Source organism: Zonotrichia albicollis, chromosome 5 (assembly GCF_047830755.1).
Source record: "Zonotrichia albicollis isolate bZonAlb1 chromosome 5, bZonAlb1.hap1, whole genome shotgun sequence".
NCBI classification, from domain to species: Eukaryota; Metazoa; Chordata; class Aves; order Passeriformes; family Passerellidae; genus Zonotrichia; species Zonotrichia albicollis.
The window spans coordinates 58,236,589-58,251,720 of NC_133823.1; the positions used below are offsets into that span (position 1 = coordinate 58,236,589).

General features: G+C 39.0%; 1 long non-coding RNA gene across 5 annotated transcripts in view; it reads right to left on the reverse strand.

The window, feature by feature from the left end:
• Window positions 1-14,563, reverse strand: part of LOC141729188 (uncharacterized) — a 194,724-nt gene extending 180,161 nt beyond the window's left edge. For all 5 annotated transcript variants that reach the window (XR_012580519.1, XR_012580513.1, XR_012580516.1 and 2 more), the window contains exon 1: window positions 13,808-14,563. This is a non-coding gene — a long non-coding RNA (uncharacterized LOC141729188). The remainder of the gene's footprint in view (window positions 1-13,807) is intronic.
• Window positions 14,564-15,132: the final 569 nt, after the last annotated feature.

Consider the following 15,132-nt stretch of genomic DNA (forward strand, 5'->3'; position numbering starts at 1 on the left):
AGCTGTTTTTCAAAAGGCACAGGTAGATAAATAAAATGTGATCCCTATATCCCAACTTCCAAATGTTAGAAATGTTATTCAGCTTTTACACAGAGGCTAGAAATCAAACAAGTTGGATTTGTGCTATAACTGTGCTATAAATTCTTTCATTTTTAAGTTTATACATAGACCATGATAAGTACAAGGGACAGTTGAAGGAAAAAATAAATCACATTTCAAAAGTGTGTGAATTAGAAAACTTGGGTCCACTTTCAGAAGTGAATGAATCTCACCTACCTGCTGTGCAAGCTAATTATGTCTTTAAGAGTTTCTGTGATACCGTTTCCATTGCTAAAGATACAGAGGAGTACTTGGAAGAATTTTTAAAATGCCTTGGTATGAAAATCCCTTAACATTGTCAACATTTAAATCCCTTTAAAGATCTGCCCAAGTCACTTCAGAAGGTGCAACAAACACCTAAGTTATATAGGGCTTTTTCTATAACAGGTTTTGTAACCTTTAGTTTTCAGCTATTACTTCGAAGTTCCCTGTAAAGCATAAAGGAATAAATTTACACCAGCCTGCTCAGTTCCATCAGGCTGTCCAAACCATAGTTTATGTCAAGGAAAAAGTAAAATCTAAGGTCTAGTTGCCTGAGTGCTTTTGTGCATGATTCTGTGATGATGGAAGTTGATGATCTCCACTTCAATCCTCAGATATAGGCGCTTTCTTTGCATTAAATATCTAATTCCTCTCAGAGCAGCCATTTCACAATTCCACTACTAGTGCATAGAGGCGACCTCACTGTTCCCTCACTGTCTTTCGCCCTCTCAATGAGCACACTGCACCTGAATGAAAGAATAATTAGGACACTTGCAAACAGAAATGAAGAATGTCACGATAGTCTAACAAGGTAGAGATGAATAACATGAGAAGTTTTTCAAGAGAGCGTCATATTAGAAAAAGAAATTTTGTGAAATGCAAATTTTCATTCTAAAATGGAACTTAAATACTGTTCAAGTTGTTGATGTTTCTACACAGTGGAAACTGTAAGTTTTGATCAGGGTGTAAAGATCTTACCTTTAAGGTCTGTCCTCTAAAAGAACTCTTACATTTTGCATAAGCATCATGTAGAAGGTGAATAAGAACCTCTCATTGATTTAGAAAAGCCACATTCATCCTGCAACACCTTAATGGTGGTTGAAGGCTTCCGTGCGAGGTCTAAAACAGTATAATCCTCATTAATATGTAAAAACTTCTCTTCCCAGAGATATATTATTTTAGGTCAGGAAAAAAAATTTTAAAATTCTACCAAACAAGAAAATCAGGCATCTAAAAATAGGTATCTAAAAAAACCCTGAAATCTGAAACTTTTCTTAAACTAAAAGTATTGAGGATAATGCTTTGCAGAGTGTAAGAGCAAATTAGCTTCCACTTTGCATAAAGATACAATGCATAAGTTTTATACTTGAGTTTGCAACATTCAGTAAAGGGACTACTCAGCCTAATTTTGGCATTCTATAGAATAACAGTGGCAAGAAGAAGTAACAAAAACTATCTGAAGGTTGCTGCAGGTGGATATCCACTTCATAAATGCCACAATTATTAAAACCAGAAGTGCTTGCAGAACTTTCACACACCCCTGAATCAGTGCAATGAAAATTGATGCTCTGCCTACTCTTCTGTTTTTGTTTATCTATATTGTAAAGCAATGTTAACCACCATCCTGAGTGTACAGACTCCTTACTGAGTGGAAAAAGAGTATTAATTTAAGCTAGTTATACTACCTGTAGGAAGTTTGAAATTCACTGCTATCAAAATTTCAGCTTCAAAAACTGTAACTCTCATGCCTGTGTGTGAAATTGGCATAAATATCTAATTTTAGTAATTTAAAAACCTTAGATTCCTTTGATGAATGCAAAATAAATCAATATGATTTTCATAATGATGGGTGTGAGAAAAAGCAGTCTTCCTAGTCAATATATCTGACAAAACATGATCTCCTCTGCAAGATATTATTGTTCTATGTCTAATGACTCTCAGTCTTAGGACTTGTTCACCATCTGGAAAAGCCAGTTATCTACAAAAGCTTCACCATTTCACAGTGACCAGCAAGGGACTGCAAAGTCAGCTCTTCACCGACTTGCTCTACCTCAAATATTTCAAAGTGTTTGGCAGATATCTGTCTACTCCTGTGCCAAAATTCCCTGCTTCCAACACAAGGCCATTTTGCTCTTTTCCTCCCCTTGTTTTTAGTGCAAGAAGGAGGAATAAACCCAGAAGAGAGGAGTTATCTGCAGACCAGTTCTTGTTAGACCTCTGCATTGCAAATTAATTGTTTTGGTGCAGCCATGCACTGTTAAATAGAACAGGACAGCAGCCTGAGGTCAATCTTCAAATTGAGGTCAATCACACTCCTGTGGGGCAACCTGAGGTCAGTCTCAAAAGTGACTTTAAAATATCCATACTGGCTTACTCATGGTACAAGAAAAATTCTTTTTTTTGCCTCCCAGCCATCCAGTTTATTTTACTTCAAAAAAATCAGATCTTTGATATTTCTTGGAATCAGTAATATTGTTTCACTGTCAGGACCAACATTAATGCTGAGAAAAAAACTTAGATTAGACACAAGTCAATTACAGAAGAGTAAGTTTTAATATTGTCAGTCACAGCAGCCTTCTGGGGTTTTTCCTTAGTAAATTAAAAGGCTTTCCTTTTCCTCTAGAACCATCTTATCACTCATTTCACTATCAGAAAAACACTCTGAAGATAATAGCAAGAGATTCTTTTAAAGGAAAATATATCTTGTTTAATTTCATCTCCATTTTAAGAGGGAGGATTGTTCTATATTATTAGTTATTTGGGTTCATGTCTGTCCATGCATACACAAGTGATAACAGCAACATTGATATAAGGTGAATTGCCTGAGAACGGTGATTTCACTTACTATGCTCAACTAAGAATGTCCCAAAATAAGGACTGTTCTTTACAGCTGTGCTTACATTGCTTGTGTTTTGTATGATGTTTGTTTGTTAACTGGCAATTCACTCCTGCCCTCTCTCGTAACTCTTTATTCCCAGGCTCTACCCTTTCTTCAGGATTTGGCAACGTTCATCATTTTGATTATGTCATCCATTTGCTCAGCAAGTAATTCACTATCTTCCTTTAAGAATCAGGATACTATTTCAGGGGTAACTTCTAACATTTAAGGCACTTAAGGTGCCAGGTCCAATTTACTTACTGCTAATGATTGATGTCTACTTTCTCTCTTGGCTCTGTGTCTGTTCCCACTGTGCCTTGTGTGCAGTGTGGATGTGAGAATTTCCCAAATGCAGTAGTACCCTTAACAGATCCCCAACTTTCATTGTATTTCATTCAAACAGAAAATTCAAAATGGTCTCATCAGCTCTATCATCTCTGTGTGGGTTTCATTTCTCAGCCTCAGCTCATTTTCAAAATATAATGAGGCATTGATTTTGCAAGCCTGTTTTGTAACAGTCCCAAGATGCTGCAATCAGACAGTTTTTTGTCCTATAATCAGAAGAGAGGATATGACCTAATTCACCTTCCTTGCCTTGTAATACCTGACCACATAGCTGTTGAGTCTTCACAGCACGACAAGGCACCAGAGCAGGGGTGCAGCTGTGGAGCAGGGTCCTGCCAGCCTGGTTCCCTGCTTCTAGCTGAGGGTGCTGGGGCTGGAGGAGCCCCAGGCAGGGTGAGAACAGCCTGCCTCTCCCACAGCACTCTCTCACCTCTGGAATCCTCAGCAAGGGTCAATCCCCACACCTGATGTGGCTTTCCTCTCACCCACAGCACAAGCCTCTTCCAAGTGCTTCCCCAGTCTTCTCTTGAGGCTGCTGAGGCACACAGCATTGTTCACTGAGGAGCTTTACAGGTCTGTTACCAACAGGTGAAAACATGTCACGACCCCTTGGTCCCTGTACAGGAAGAGAGAGTGAGCACTCAGTCCCTGGTTGTACCTTTCCTACAGCATTCATGAACTTTCAAGGTGCCTCTTTCCCCACATGTAGGTCCTCTCTTTTCAGTAAGAAGACCACTGTGTTTTACTCTTCCAGTAAGAAGACCACTGTGTTTTACTTTTCCTGGTACAGACACTGCCGCACAATACTTGTCACTCATAATTCCCTTCTTCAGATTTTTCTCTGTGTCACCATATGCTTCTGGAAGAAGAGGACAAGAATGGTACAGAGTATTCAGGGGGAAGTTGGACCATAGCCAAAGAACTGTAGTGTTGTTTTCCTGTTTGCTTTTCACTCCTTTTCTAATTTCCCCTTGAAATCCATCCTTTTTCTCTGACAGCTGCTGAGCAGTGAGCTGGTGTTTTTCTGGAACTCTCTGTGACAAGACTCAAGGTCTCACTCTTTAGTAATAATAGGCAAGTCAGAGGATATTATTTAGTATGCAAATTTAGGATTATTATTTTCTGTCTGCACCACTTTATCTGTATAGAATTTTTACTTCTATCTTGCTTTCTAGTCTCATAAGGCCATTCTGCAATTTTTTAGAGTCAGCCTGGACACTGACTCCCCCAGCTCAGCTATTTTTGTCACCTCCGTGTTTGCTGTGCCATGTCACTCACAGACATGTATAGCACAGTTCTTAGAAGAGCCCTCATTTCATTCCTGAAAACCAAAGATTTAGTCCTGCCTTCTGTTTATGTTTCTGTGATTAGTATCCATCCAAGATAGGACCTTGTTTCTTATGCCATGGCAATTTCATTCTTTAAAATTCTATGGTGAGGGATTTCGTCCAAAAATTCAGGGTCATCCTTAACGATGTGCTCATTGTCCTCTCAAGTGTTTTGCATTGTGTTTAAAGGCCAGGACTAGCCTTTATAGAAACCATGCTTTGTCTTTCCAGTAAGTCACATTTATCCTGATTTCCACTAATTCCATATTTAATCATGTCTTCTGCTAATTTATCAAGCGAAGGCATAGGGCTCACAGGGTTGGAGATCTTCCCTAGAAAACTCTTTAAAATTTTGTGCCACATTTACCACTCTCCCCTTCTCAAAAATGAGTGAAACCTTATGGTAAAGTTTACACACCACCATCAATAATTCAACTATTTCATCCTTTAATTCTCTAAAGGCTCTTGGGGGAATATCATAGAGTCTCAGTGATTTCTTAGTGTTTATTCTAACTCTTTACTGAATTACTTCTTCCACAGTTTCTTCTGTTTCAGGCAATCTCTTGCTGAGTCCTCTCAGAGGGTTTGGGGCTCCCCTCAGTATTCCTTCAGTGAGCATCAGAGCAAAACACTTATTTACCATCTCTGCCACAGCCTTGTCCTTGCTGAGCTCTCCTCAAATAATGCCATCATTGGCTGACCTGCAGAGCTGGCAGTGCTTCCTTCTGCTCTGCTGGGAGAAGGATTAAACCTGCCTTGATGTAGAGAGAAGCATATTGCCTATAGATCCTATGCATATTGGCTGTAAAAAGTGGTTACTTGGGCAAGGATTTCAGGAAGAGAAAGGTGGTCTCCAGTTAAGACAATGGAACAATGGTCTGGAAAGCTGGATTTATGTCACTGTCATATGAAGTGAGCAAGTGATTTATTCCAGCCCTCTGTTTGCGTTATTTGTGCGCCCCTGATTTCCTGAGTGACTGATTCGATAACTCTCGCACACAAGCAGTGCAGTGCAATTTAGAATGTATAAAGTGGCACACCAAAAATTCACAACTCATAACCTCAAAACTTAGAGGACTGGGGGGATTATTTTCAACTCTCTGGTCTTAGTTCAGCACTTGCAAAATGGAATAATGCTACTCCTCACCTCAGAGGGGTTTTGTGCATATAAATTCATTAAAGTTTGTAAAATGTTCAGGTACTATAGCAACAGGCACCATAGAAAAACCTGGAAGGGACACAGTAATTGTCTTCATAGCAAGGTTTGGATACTGTGCAGTAAATAAGGCATGGGGGACATATTGAGCAATAGGAAGAGAACTAAAATTGAATATTTGCTTTTCAGTTAAGCTCCTTCTGTCCTATGCACAGACCGAAGCACAAATAGTTTAGAACTAAATTCAAATGTGACTGTGTAATTAGACAATGTCATAATGCTCACACCCACTGGGGCATATTTAGGGCTGTACAAGGCAATTCTTAGGGTTTGGCAAAGACACCAGCCATTAAAAATAGAGTTTTACATTAGACAAAAGGTCAGGAAACTGTAATGAAAGGCAGTCCAATTCTCTTCTGCTACTCCACTGAATTGCAATTTTGGAGGGGTAATAAATATTGCATACAATTTTCAAAAGTACTTTAGAGATTTGAGAGCCTAAACTCTATGAGTGTCATCATAAACCTAAGCTGCTATTACTCCTGCTAGAGGAAGCTCTGCTCGTTCCAGAAATGGATGCATTAGGATGATATGTCAGCATGGCTCTCCATGTGGAGAGAAAGACCATGAGAGGAAGCACATCATAAATTGTCCTTAGCCAACGTGTTTGGGCTAGTACCGTTGCATACTGAGCAACTCAGTGTGAACAAGTAAGGTATCCACACAAATTTGATTAATACAATTAAGTTTGACAGAATTTGTTGCTGGTTTACACCCAATTTTTACTAACTTTACTCAAACTGATTCTCAGAATACACCAACATCTTTCCTGCTGAAACTGGTAAGGTTGCTAACAGTGAATAACATTCAGTGTAAGGGGTTCACACTCTCTACATTACAGAGAGGGGGAATAGAGAGGAGTGAACATACAGAGGAATTACAAGGAATTACTTTCTTTAGTGGTGTTATTTAACTGAGTTGAGCAAATTCATTCCCAAAAACTGAGAAACTGTTAGAACATTAAATTGCATAGAGAAAAGTAAAATTTATTTATTTTAAGGTCCTATATGAAATGTCTATTTGTTTGTATGATTCTGTGGTTGACAGTAAAGACTCCATCGATTACTACAAGGCCTAACTTTCACCCATAAACAACTTAATCTACCTTGAAATTATGAACTCAGCTGACCCTACCAAAATTTCATCATGGAGTTCAAGGAAGGCAGGTATTTTGAGAATGTAGGAGGCAGCAACTTTTGCTAGCAATGTGAGAGGAGACATAATTTGTATTTTTAAGAATATTTGCTATAAATAATAGCAAAAGGTTTTTTATTTGTAAGAATTATCCTTATGATTTATTTATTTTTGTTATTGTGTCGTTAATTATTTAATGTTTAAGGCTTTAAAAACCTACAGCAAGTAGAAAATAACTGATCATCCTAGTAAACATCTTTAGAGTTCTGGAATCCACTTTTTTTTTCCCTATAGGACTGCATTTGTTCTACCAGCCTGCACATATAGTTGATTTTTATGGCACAATCCAATTTGGGCATTTGTTATTGACACACACACAATCATTTTAAGTGCAGTTAAGTACACCATCTGCCTTTTCTTTCTGCCTGTGTCTGTGCAGCCATACCCAGGGATCTGCTATTCCAGGAGTGTCTGGTGCGTGTTATAGCTGCACCAGTTGCACTACAATCAGCTGAGTAGGCATTTCCCTTATGAACCCTGATTTTCAATGTTTAAAAACTAATTTGAAATTGCATAAAGCTCAAATATGGCATGCACATTTGCAAACCAGATGTGTTTCTGTTTATTCTTTTACTTTTAAATGCCAAAAATGGTAGGGTTTAAAGAGTCCATCCAAATAATGTAACATTCACAATCAGCAAAGCAGATCTGCTCTCAGATTGGGGATGAGGTTGAAAGATGTTTGGAAGGGGTCTTACTTAACCTTTTGGTCATTATTTGTATCTCTCTTCCCTCAGCTAACTGCTACCAGTACACAGCATGAACTGCAAGCCACATTTAATGAAGGGACTTGGGCAGGTCTGTGACAAGCCACTGGCTTTTGGCAGAGAGGGAAATTGTTCTGATTTACCCAGCAGCTAGACAGGCTTGATTCTATTAATCCCAGGGTAGAAGTTAAAACAGTCTTTATGTTTCTCTCTGAATCTGAGAAACCTAACGAGAGAGATAGAGAAACTCTCCAGAGACAAATTCTGTGAAAGAATTCAAATTCATAAGAAGATGTAAAAAGTAAAGAAGAAGAGGGGGGAATGAATTAAAAACATTTTCATTTAAACAAAGTTTTCCAGTTTTTCTGACCATCTGAGCTTTATGTTGGGAAGATCCACTGCAACAACATCTCTAAATTAGGGGCTCTAAACCTACGAAAGATTTCCTGAAGAATTATCAGTCATATCCCCACTTCATCTGCAAATTCCCAAAGCATTTCTTTTCCCAGATTCTCTTGTAAGTGCTTGTCCTAGGGCGATGAATGCTTATCTCCTATCAAATACTCCACTGCAATCCAAGGCACCAGCTACACCCACCTGTCCTTAGGAAGATTTGCAAACCAGCCCACTGGTTAAAGACTCAGCACTCAGCCAGTGCACAGCACCTGTGGAGAGGCCGGCCCACACCACCTCTGGTAAGTGTGACACAGAGTTTCAGCCAAACCCTGAAGTTCTAAAGGAATTTCAAGAGGCTTCTTTGCACATTCCCCACTAATTAGAGAGAGGTGTGTTTGAACCACTTCATGCTGAGGAAGGTATTGAGCCTGGGGTCTTTCTTCCTCAGAGAGTGCTCTGATCCCTAACAGGAATTCAGGAAACCACCTCTCCCTGCCTGAAGTTGAGGGGAAAGAGAGACCTGGCTCAATTCTTTGAAGAAATAGTTACAGAAGACTTCTGTCAGGAGAGGGTTCCATATTTGTGATCCCCAGTGCAGGAAGGCACGTGCCCATTACTTGGAGTGCAGCTGTGGGTGCCAGAGGAGGGCATGGTCACACTCCCAGGTGTCACCTCCTACCTGCCTCAGCTTGGCTTCATCAAGAACAGCAAGAAATTTAGATAAATGTGAGGGGCAGTTACGCTCTGCTCAGAAGTGAGGCATTATATAGGCATCATCTATAGATATTTTCATTACTGAAAATAGTCAATTTTTCAGTTTTGTGCTATTTTCCCCTTCCTCTTCTGCTATTCCCTGGCTCCAATGTGATGCTGCTGCATCTTCAGCCAAGGACTGCCAATCCATCTGTTGGCCTGGTTCCTACAAAGACAGGTCAAATGCTGGGTGATTTTTGTGTGATTTGTGGGTCACCAATGTTTACCCTGGTAAGCAGTATTATAGGTCTCACATCTGAGGCAGTACCTTAATGTAAGGTGAAAAGTGATCTAAGAACATTTTTCCTGAAAATATATCTTCAGTAGGGGAGAATCTAAGCATGTGATTAATCTTGAACACATTAGTAGGTCTAATGAAGTCAGTAGGGCTACTCATTGACATGAAATTAATACATAAAGTCTTCATAGGATGAGAGTATATATATGAGGAAAATTGCTTTCTCATCTCATTTCACAGGCATCCAGGAACTGTTCTTGCTCTTGTGATGCCTTCTTCTCACATCAACTGCTCAACCAACTTCTTAATTTCCAGCTGGTCTGCTTATACCCTTCTATAATATCTTGTGCTCTCCCTCCACAAATGCCTAAGGTGCCAAAAGGGTCGTTTTGGTGACCTTTCTACATTGGTCACTTATTTCTTCTAAAAGATGTAGTCAGAGAGATTGTTAATAGTTCTTGACATTGACATAAAACATGAAGAAAAGCAGCAACCTGTTTAATTCATATTAACTGAGATCAGAAGTGAGAAAGAGGCAGGTGAGTTCAGACTGAGTGGGCCACTCTCCAGCCTCTTTGCTTTATGAGTTTGGATTTTTTGATTTTATTTATGGACTAATCTTTATCAATATAATCAGTATTGGCTGCTCAAGGACATAGCTGTTACTCACATGAGACTTAACCACTGTTTAATAGAGTGTGGGGTGCTTAGGGGGAGAGTGGGAGATGTACAGGAATGTCTCCTCATTGTGTTACCCAGCACTGAGTATATAAAGCAGAGGCTTAAGGAAAACAAAGAATGTGGAAATGAGGAGAAATTAAGAAAGTGAGAACAAACAAAAGCAGCTGAGATGCAGGAAATCTGAAAAAGGCACAGTATCATAAAAGATGGATGGAAAACTGACAACTAATATTGTTCCTGCCTTAAATCTTCCACCACCATGGTGATTGCCATAACTCCCATCCTCGGAGCCTAACTGCACTGTTTAGTCTATAAGGAACAGCAATGCCTGTTACCATGAATTCTGTTCCTTCATGCTGGAATTCTGGCTGTTGCACAACTAAGCCTTGCACTTTGTCAAGTAGCCAGAAACTTTCCTAATACAGAGAAAAAACTGTGCTACAAATGACACAAGCACTGAAAAATTATCAGCATTGTTGGAAATGTTAGGACACTTCCTGCAATGGAAAATGAAATAGATATTTATATCCCAATCTTATAAGTGAGCAGTTTCCGCCATTATTGACTGATATTGCAGAGCTAATTTAATTATCTACTTCAAAAAAATTTTAAAAAATAATTTGGAAAAGCAGTGTGAAAATTTAACAGTAGTGTGAAAACTATGTCTGGAAAAGGTATATGTGGGCTTTTAGTTACAATCTGGTAAGTCAAGGTACATCCCAATTCCTTCTTCAGCAACTGTTCCTTAGCTAATTTTCAAAAGTCTTTGCCATACACAAAATTGTGTGTTATAAGTTCACATTTCTGGGCTGCAGCAACATCTCTCCTTGAAAATTGCATTACTTATTCATGTCTATCTTTTCACAGTAAAAAAGGAAAAAGTAGTTGGCCATAACAATATAATTTAAAGAGAGGAATTATTTGTTCCTGTTATGGAAACTGTTTTCTTTTGAATTGGTTTGAGCTAAAGGCATCAACAAGATTACTTAGTATGGTAAAGCCTACCTATGTTTATTTTCTTTTCAAAACCCTTTATTCTTCAATACTATGAATAGTTTAAAACTATTTTAGACACATAAGTTAACAATATTGGCAAATAAAATATCATTATGATGTACTCACCTACAAATCTCTCTTTATCAGTTTCTGTAATGCCCCACATTCCAACCATTTCTTTGTAGGATTAGACTGCAAAATGGATATCATTCAAATATGTGAAGAGCATAAATGTTCTCATGGAAAATATGGTTCTTGCTGTGCAAAGACTGCAATGTTTATATACTCCTTTCATTAATGTGAATCATTTGGGCCCATTAAGTTTTACCTCTACTTCACAATTAGTGGAACAATAAAAAAAAACTAGAACTGAAGAGCACTCAAGCTGATAATGAAAAAACTAGAATGTTTGGAGAAGTAGCAAATAGAGGCAAATGTGCTGTCAGTGTTCCATATATTCCATGTACAATGTTTCCTAAGACGTTGCCCACCTTGAGGAATGATAGCAATTGCTGAAGATCATTGTATCACTGTCTCCAGATTTCAGCACTGTTCCTCTGAAAATGTTATTAGGTCTGAAAGTGCAAAAATGGTCTAAAAAGGAGGAAATCAGTGTTTTCAAAACTAAATAAGAAAGTTTATCAATATGGTGTGCAATAAATAAATAAATAAGAACAAGATCCAGTTGTCACACGTTCTATACCCATATATAACAAGACTCCAAACTTTATTTATGTGAAGCTGGACCTCATATCTAATTCCCCACCAAAAAGGTTGTTTTCATTTTCAATTTAGTTTCAATCAGGTGAGAACACACACACTTTCTGTGAACATCAAGTTGGATTTCATCACGTTGGTTTCACACATGTGCACAGGTTTTCAGTTGAGCTCACACAGACACAGTAGCAGATAAGCTTAGCCCTGAGATCAATGAAAGAAAATTCATGTTGATTATTACAGGATAGCTACAGGAAGCAGCTCTCAGATTTGTTAATATAACACTATGTATCAGAAATGGGATTCAAAGGGTGCTGTGTGTCCAGTCACTTTGGGAGCAGAACAGATTCCTCTGCTCTCTGCGCTCAATTAGAAAAAGCTCATTTGTCAAATGAATTGCTTTTCCGCAGTGTACTTGAGGACTGAAACAGAGGAAATGAAATATTCACAGAAATGCAGACAACTCATGAAAAGTCTTTTTCTTTCAGATCCTGCAGTCCATTTTGAATAGGAGCAAGAAATGTAAACCATACTATTGTGTGGTTCCTGTGTAAATTAGCTCTATGGGAATCCAAAATAGAGCAGATTTATGCTAACAACAGGCTGAGGGAGATTACTTGCAAACAACAAAGGCAGCCTGGCCAGCAGTTTAGGCCTTCTCTTGTTAAGAAAATTTTCCCATCTGTAGCTAAATCAATTAGTTATACCAGTGCAAACCCCTGATAGAGACATGCTGCACCAGCATGAATTGGGGCTTAAAGCCATTTAGGTTAATTCAATAAATCCTTGTCAGCATTGCTTTGAAGCAAAGGATACCATAGAAGCAAAAGTTTATTTGGGGTAAAGAGACTGAGTGACATGTAGGTGGGTATCAAGCTGTCATTCTTCTGGCTGCAAGCATGTGCAGCTGGGTGAATACATGTGGCAGGTTGGATTTGGATCTCATCTCAAGCCTGTGTAATGAAGAATGACGCTTTTCCCCTTGCAGCCTTTCCTATTCAATAGCTGGTCTTTAACTAATTTTCAAATGCTTTAATCGTGAGATACAAGAAGACAATTGCACATGCTGACCCTCAGCGCCCCACGCCTCCTGGAATAACACCAGACTGTCATCTTCCTCTCCAGCTCTCTCCTCCCAGCCACATTTCCATGTGCCATGGTGGCCCAGTCTACCACTTTCTTTCTCATCTGCAGGAGCACAGTGTCTGAGGAAATTATCTGGGACTGCAATCCCCAGAAGTGCTGCGTGAGCTAATAGCTTGCATATTCAGAGGTGTGCTCCGGGGAGGTCACCCACACTGCCGCAAGAAGAAAGAGCAGCTACAGCCAGCCGTGCTGCAGTCTCCCCCTCATTAGTGCTGACACTGGTCGCTGGCTGAGGCTGGGAGAGAGGCAGCAGGGTGTCAGAATCAGATCAAGACATCTCATTTTCTCTAAGCTCTATTGTTCTTCCATCCCAGCTGTAGAAGAGAGTTTGTTTAAATTGACTGCTTGTCCGGATTTCCTAAACACCTGATGTTGTAGGGAAAAAATAATTCAGAAGTGCATGGATTATAGAAAATTATTGCATCAATATTTATATATTTTACCTATAAACCATATATTAAACATTTCATCTGGTTCTCACAAAGTCAGTTCTTGTTCCCTGGACTTCATAAAACAATGTCTGCAGAAAAATATATGTATTTCAAAGCAAAAAACTACTCTAAACTTTTAAAGCACAAATGCTCTTTTTAGGTACTTGTTGCAGGTCAGTCCTCTGCATGTTGCCTAAATCAGATACTTGCTGCTGCCCAGGAACATGAGACTGAAAGCCCCCAAAGACACAGTTCGTGTCCCTGTTATTACAGTCTTCATAGCAAACAATTTTTCATAGCAAATCAATCTACACTCTGACAGTAACAGATATTTTTTTCCCATGAGACAGATGGTTCTGGAATAGAGCCCCCAACTTACTGACCTGGCACCTCTTCCACTTTGCATTAATCTTTCTCGAGCATGTTTTACCAGGGCTGTGCACACACCCCCCATGACATGGCCTCCATATATGCACTGACATTTTGCAATTACTTCACCTCAAACAGCTTCCAACTCTTTTCCTCACATACTTTACAGAGTGTTCCTGTTGAGTGATCCTGCTGCATCACTACCAGAGAGAAAGCAGTAATCTGTGGTGTGGAGACAGGAATGTGTGCCTTGTGAGACATGGGAAAAGAGGCACAGAAAGAGGAATTACTGACAAACAAAGCTCAGAAGGAATTTCATTTTCCTACTCACCAACAGCCAGAGAATAGCCCCAAGTCTTTTCCTTCTCTTCAGTTGTTTCCAAAATATAGGCTGACGTCCTTGGCAGAAGTTCCTGTTGGGCTGTGACTGCATGACCTTGAACATTTTGCTATTAAATTTCTTCCATTTCTTTTTACTTCAGTTCTCAGTTATCCATCTCATTCACATGATATTTTGATCGTCCTCTACACAGGCAGTGCCACCCAGCATTGTGTCACCAGCATAGTTTTTAGTTCACTGCCACTTTTGATCCTCAATTTAGAAGTAAAAATACTAAACAAATACAGAGCCTTGTTTTTTTTTAGCCACATAACCTTCCAGAAGTACAGAAGTAACCTCACTCCTTCCTGCCAGTACCTCTTCAACACTCAGTAGGGACACGTTCACTCCAGTCAATTTTCACCTTTTGTGTAAACTCGGCTCCTTCCCCTAGTTTGACTGATCATTAGTCAGTGAGAATGCAGAAAAAAAAGTAGTTGAATAGCTACTAGCTGTTAGATTGGTCTTTATAATACACAGTTTAATACACAGTTTTTGAACAACTTTTAAAGTAAAAATAATTGATGGTGAGGAAATAAATATAAAGAGATTAAATGCAGCTTCAGCCAAGGGAGATTGCTCCAAATTCATTTGACACTGCTCTTCAGTGGAATTTTTTTTTTCCAGGAAAGGAACCCCAAACAATCAATGTTATTGGCCTGGGCTTCAGCAACAGGACAGCTAGTGAAGACAGCTTAGCCTGTGGAGTTTAGGCAGGGAAAGGGCAGAGAGAGTTAGCATAACTTCATACCAGTTAAAAATAACTGTTGGAACTGAGAGTGATTCCTTGGTTGAGTGATGCCATTCACCACAGCTTTAAATTACTGTGGAATGGTTTAGGCATTAGTTAACTGTCTGCCATGAATCCCATAATGGATCTCTTAAGTCAGGGTTAAGGAATGGTTAACCATAGCCTGGTTTATGTTTATACAAGCTGTTCTTCATGTCTGATTAGTTTTTTATCTTTCCATTATTGAAATAGTGTCATAATTAACTTAATTAATTTACTTCCTTTTTATTTTTTTTAGTTATGTATTTTGTGATTTTAGGTCAAGCAGGTTTTTCCTGGGAAAAACTCTTCTGTTACAGAGCATTCCACCATTTCAATCAATTGGCTGCTTCTGTAGTGTTTATATTCTCAAATTTTCAACCCAAAAATAATGTGTACTTAAACTTTTCCACTGGAATAAAGTACAATGACAGAATAGAGACAGTGCTTGGTTGATTGGATTTACCAAGCACAATGAGCAGTTAAAACAATATACCACTGAATGTTG